We start from the raw sequence: 6,000 nt of genomic DNA, 5'->3' as shown, positions 1-6,000 counted from the left end.
ATGTTCTTTGACTCCTCTTGAGATTGCCCTCGATATGATTTTTATAAGTCCTTCTACCTTGATGCCTCCCCCTGGTGTACTTTGAGGGGGGCAATTAAATAAAAAAAAAATCCCCCCACTCCCTATATATACTGGTTTAGTATTACTTAAATAATATTTTTTCATTGATTTATCTCTGCATCTCTGCCCTATATTTCTCTCTTTTCAGTCTGTCTTTTAGTAAGTGTGTGTTTTTATCTTATTTTTTTAGCTCACTTATTTCCCCCGGCCTCTCTCTATATCTGGAGCCCCATCTGACCATTGGAAGAGAACCTGATTGTTTTTGATGACAAATTGGTTGGATCTAAATAGAACTCTTTCCCTTTAAGGATAAGGAGCGGACATGGATACCTGTTTAGTATGGGCATTTACTGCAATATCATCTGGATGACCTTTTGGTGCAGGGTGAATGGGGTGACACTTGTCACTCCACCGATATGATGTATCTCTTCCTTTGTTGTTGAGTAGTCTGTCCTGCTCCATATTTATTCCTTATATGTTCACGATCGATTCCTGTGGTTCGACATTGTGCGCATGCGCCGGATGCTGCGGTCATATGGCCGCGACGCGGTCTCGGGTGGGCGGCGCCCCGGAATATGTGACGTCAGTGGGGGAGTTCCCCTCTTCCTGGGCGCCACCAGAGACCGCGCCACTGCCACCAATGTCTGCTGCTATGCTGCGACATGCGCCATTATTGGTCAGTAACTGATTGCTTCACATGGGACCCACATATATATAAGAGGCCCTGTATTCACACACACCCCACCACGCCCCCTGAGGAAGTACGGAAACACGTGTTGGGGCCTCCCCTGACACTGCTGGTTATCTGTTTACTCTCACTAAGTATGCCTTACTTAACCCTTTCCATGTGATGTTTGTACTTTTTATGTGTTGCTGAAAAAACTTCTGATGGTTGTTTATACTGTGACTTGTTACAGGTCACTTGATCTATGTCATTATAACTTTATCTATAACTTTTTCTGCACACATTGTTTGTGACTTGTGGATTGTATGGGTTGGACTATGTGACCTATTATAGGTCCAATGTGAATTTGATACCAGCTGTGTCAGGGTCTCCCCTGGCACTGCTGGTTATCTGTTTACTTTTACTAAGTATGCCTTACTTAACCCTTTCCATGTGATGCTTGTACTTTATGTGTTGCTGAAAAAACTTTTGATGGTTGTCTATACTGTGACTTGTTACAGGTCACTTGATCTACAGTACAGACCAAAAGTTTGGACACACCTTCTCATTTAAAGATTTTTCTGTATTTTCTTGACTATGAAAATTGTACATTCACACTGAAGGCATCAAAACTATGAATTAACACATGTGGAATTAGATACTTAACAAAAAAGTGTGAAACAACTGAAAATATGTCTTATATTCTAGGTTCTTCAAAGTTGCCACCTTTTGCTTTGATGACTGCTTTGCACACTCTTGGGATTCTCTTGATGAGCTTCAAGAGGTAGTCACCGGAAATGGTCTTCCAACAATCTTGAAGGAGTTCCCAGAGATGCTTATCACTTGTTGACCCTTTAGCCTTCACTCTGCGGTCCAGCTCACCCCAAACCATCTCGATTGGGTTCAGGTCTGGTGACTGTGGAGGCCAGATCATCTGGCGTAGCACCCCATCATTCTCCTTCTTGGTCAAATAGCACTTTCACAGCCTGGAGGTGTGATTGGGGTCATTGCCTGTTGAAAAATTAATGATGGTCCAGTGAAACGCAAACTGGATGGAATAGCATGCCGCTGCAAGATGCTGTGGTAGCCATGCTGGTTCAGTATGCCTTCAATTTTGAATAAATCCCCAACACTGTCACCAGCAAAGCACCCCCACACCATCACACCTCCTCCTCCATGCTTCACGGTGGGAACCAGGCATGTAGAGTCCATCCGTTCACCTTTTCTGCGTCGCACAAAGACACGGTGGTTGGAACCAAAGATCTCAAATTTGGACTCATCAGACCAAAGCACAGATTTCCACTGGTCTAATGTCCATTCCTTGTGTTCTTTAGCCCAAACAAGTCTCTTCTGTTTGTTGCCTGTCCTTAGCAGTGGTTTCCTAGCAGCTATTTTACCATGAAGGCCTGCTATACAAAGTCTCCTCTTAACAGTTGTTGAAGAGATGTGTCTGCTGCTAGAACTCTGTGTGGTCTCTAATCTGAGCTGCTGTTAACCTGCGATTTCTGAGGCTGGTGACTCAGATAAACTTATCCTCAGAAGCAGAGGTGACTCTTGGTCTTCCTTTCCTGCGGCGGTCCTCATTTGAGCCAGTTTCTTTGTAGCGCTTGATGTTAGAACCTTGCTCTTAGGTTTTTTCCTTTGCTGGTCACATGACCTTGTTGGCCTATTTAATCCTGCTCCGCCCTTCTGGCTTTGCTGGACTTCATTGTATAACTACTTTCTAGCTAGCCTGTGCTCTGTATCTAACTCTGTTAGTTTGCTTGGTCTACGGACCTCTATGTTCTATATATTTTGTTTGTTCGTCTGTCTGCTACTATTTCTGTTAGGAGGTGTCCAATTTTCCTCCCAGTCCTTAGTACTTGTAGGGATTCCTTCCCCACATCTATAGGTCTCCGTACAGACTAGCTTAGGACTTTAGCAGGTCTGATCGCAGGATCAGGTTCCCTGTTACATCGTAGGGATTCAGCTGAGTTCTATCGTAGGGACAGATCTCCTCTCTTTCCTTAGCTCTGGTAGCAGAACATAACAGTAAGTCCAGCCTGCAAATTCTCTAAGGAAAGATTTTTCTGTTCCATCATGGTGTCGATTCAGGATTTGGCTCATCGCCTGCAGGGACTCTCTCTGGAGGTGGCCGAGCTCCGTCAGCACGTGAGTAACTGTCCTGGAGCACATTTCTTGGAGCCTAAGGTATGTTTGCCGGATTTATTTTTTGGTGAACACCGAGAATTTTTTTCATTTAAAAATGCTTGCTTATTGTATTTTCGTTTGAGACCCAAGTCCTCTGGGGATGAATCCCAGCGCATAGGGTTCATAATGTCACTTTTGCGCAAAGAGCCTCAGGAGTGGGCCTTTTCTTTGCAACCTAGTGATAGATGCTTTAGATCAGTGGATAGTTTTTTTTCTGCTTTGGGACTATTATATGATGATCCTGACCGTGTCGCATCAGCTGAGACTAAGTTGAGACGTTTGAAACAGGGATCAGGTAATGTGGAAAAATATTGTACTCATTTCCGTCGTTGGTCTACTCAAACAGGGTGGAACGATTCTGCTCTGAAAAGTCTATTTCTTGCTGGGCTCAATGAAAGGGTTAAAGACCTGCTAATTGCTTATCCTACACCTGAAGATTTGCAACAGGCTATGCAATTAGCTATACGGGTGGATAGGAGACTGCGTGCAAGGGTTAATGAGAGCAAATCCTCTGCTATGTCAGTTTCTGGTTATGAGAATGTGTGTACTAACAGTGGTGAACCGATGGAGATTGGATCGGTGGCACCTCGCTCTCAAGAAAAAGATCGCAGATTTTCTGAAGGCTTGTGTTTCTATTGCGGAAAATCTGGTCATTTAATTAAAGACTGTGAGCTTCGTATGAAGAAAGAAAAAAAAATGGTCAGTCATGCCCGTATTGCCTGTTTAAATTCCAAGGGTGTATTTTTAGCTGCTTCCACGATTGCTCAGGAAAAATTAATGGAATTTCGGGTGTTTGTTGATTGTGGGTCTACTCTGAATGTAATTGATGGGGGATTCTTGGAAAGACTCAATTTAAAACCCGAACCTTTATCATCCCCCATTGCTGTGGTTTCTGTGGATGGTTCCCCTTTGAAGAATATTACTCTCAAGGTCTGTGAATTTCCTCTCACTATTAATGGTGTTCACCATGAGAAATTGGATTTGGTAGTTTTGAATAACTTGCCTTCTCCAGTAATATTGGGATTGCCCTGGTTAAAATTTCACAATCCTGTACTGGATTGGTCTACCAGTGAAATTAAATCCTGGAGCCATAAATGTTATGACAAGTGTTGTAACGGGCGTATTGCAGCTTTGGATAGGGGAGAATTGCCTGTTCCTATTCAGGATTTTTGGAGAGTTTTTTCTGAGAAGGAATTGCAGGTTTTGCCTCCCCATAGAGACTATGATTGTTCTATTGAATTTGTCCCTGGAGCGACTCTTCCTAAAAGTCGTTTATTTAACCTTACTATTCCTGAGAGGAAGGCTTTGGAGGAATACATACAGACAAGTTTGGCCGCCGGTCACATTAGGCCCTCTAAGTCTCCTGTGGCGGTTGGATTTTTTTTTTTTAAAAAAAAAAAAGGACGGCGGTTTACGTCCTTGTCTGGATTTTCGTGAGATTAACAAAATTACTGTACGCAATCCTTACCCACTGCCATTGATTCCTGATCTGTTTAACCAGTTAATGGGGGCCAAGTGGTTCTCTAAAATTGACCTTAAGGGGGCATACAATCTGTTGCGCATGAAGGAGGGTGACGAATGGAAGACTGCTTTTAACACTCCTGTGAGTCATTTTGAGAATCTGGTTATGCCTTTTGGTCTTACTAATGCTCCTGCATTTTTTCAGAATCTTATTAATGACATCCTTAGACCTTTGATCGGCAAAAATGTGGTTGTGTATTTGGATGACATTTTGATTTATTCGCCGGATCTGGAGTCTCATTGGCGGAGCGTACGTGAGGTATTACAGTTATTAATGGACAATTCGCTTTTTGCTAAGCTGGAGAAATGTGAGTTCGCTGTACAGAGAATTAGTTTTTTGGGTTACATTATCTCCAGCGAAGGTTTTGAGATGGACCCGGTTAAAGTTCAAGCTGTACAGGAATGGCCTAGGCCTATTGGTTTGAAATCGATACAGAGGTTTTTAGGTTTCGCCAATTATTACAGAAAATTCATAAAAAATTTTTCTAGTATTGTCAAACCTCTGACCGATCTCACCAGGAAAGGTGCTGATGCGGTTCAGTGGTCTTCTGAGGCCATTGAAGCTTTTGTGTATCTCAAGGAGAGGTTCACCTCTGCTCCCATCCTTATGCAGCCTGATGTGACTAAGCCATTTTTGGTTGAGGTTGATGCTTCCTCTGTGGGGGTTGGCGCAGTATTGTCTCAGGATAACGGGGATGGATTACATCCCTGTGCCTTTTTTTCAAAAAAAATTTCGGAGACTGAACTGAATTACGATATTGGTAATCGGGAATTATTGGCTATTAAACTCGCATTTGAACACTGGCGACACTTCTTGGAAGGTGCGGAATTTCCCGTTCAGGTTCTTACGGATCATAAAAATCTGATATATCTTGATGCTGCCAAGCGCCTAAATGCCCGTCAGGCTAGGTGGGCACTGTTTTTCTCGCGGTTTAATTTCTCCGTTACTTACATCCCTGGTACTAAGAATGTTAAGGCGGATGCCTTGTCTCGCAGTTTTTCTCCCATAGTCGGTGCTGAGAAAGAGGAGAACATTTTACAAGAAGGTGTTGTGATAGCTGCTTTGGACTCCGTTTTGGAAGATGAGATTCTTAAAGCACAGGAGAATGCCCCATCTAACACTCCTCATGGGAGGTTGTTTGTGCCTGGGACCTTTAGGAGAGATTTGTTTGTTGAGTGTCACGAATCTCGGTTGGCAGGTCATCCCGGAATCTCTGAGACCAAGAGACTGGTGGGTCGCAGTTTTTGGTGGCCTGGATGGCAGAAGGAAGTCATTAAGTGGGTGCGTCAATGTACTATATGTGCTAGATCTAAGTCCTCACATACTCCTGCTGCGGGGTTGCTTTGTCCTTTGGAGGTTCCCAGTGCTCCTTGGACACATTTGGCTATGGACTTTATAACTGACCTTCCCCCCTCTGAGGGTTTTACTGTCATCTGGGTGGTCGTGGACCGTTTTAGCAAGATGTGTCACTTGGTTCCCTTCGTCAAACTGTCCTGCGCTAAAACTCTCGCTAAGGCCTTTGTCAAGGAAATTGTCAGACTTCATGGCGTTCCTACTGACATTG

This window comes from Phyllobates terribilis, unplaced genomic scaffold (genome assembly GCF_046119375.1).
Source record: "Phyllobates terribilis strain yellow unplaced genomic scaffold, ASM4611937v1 Scaffold_2__4_contigs__length_985480577, whole genome shotgun sequence".
NCBI classification, from domain to species: Eukaryota; Metazoa; Chordata; class Amphibia; order Anura; family Dendrobatidae; genus Phyllobates; species Phyllobates terribilis.
Note: the sequence above shows the minus strand (reverse complement) of the source record.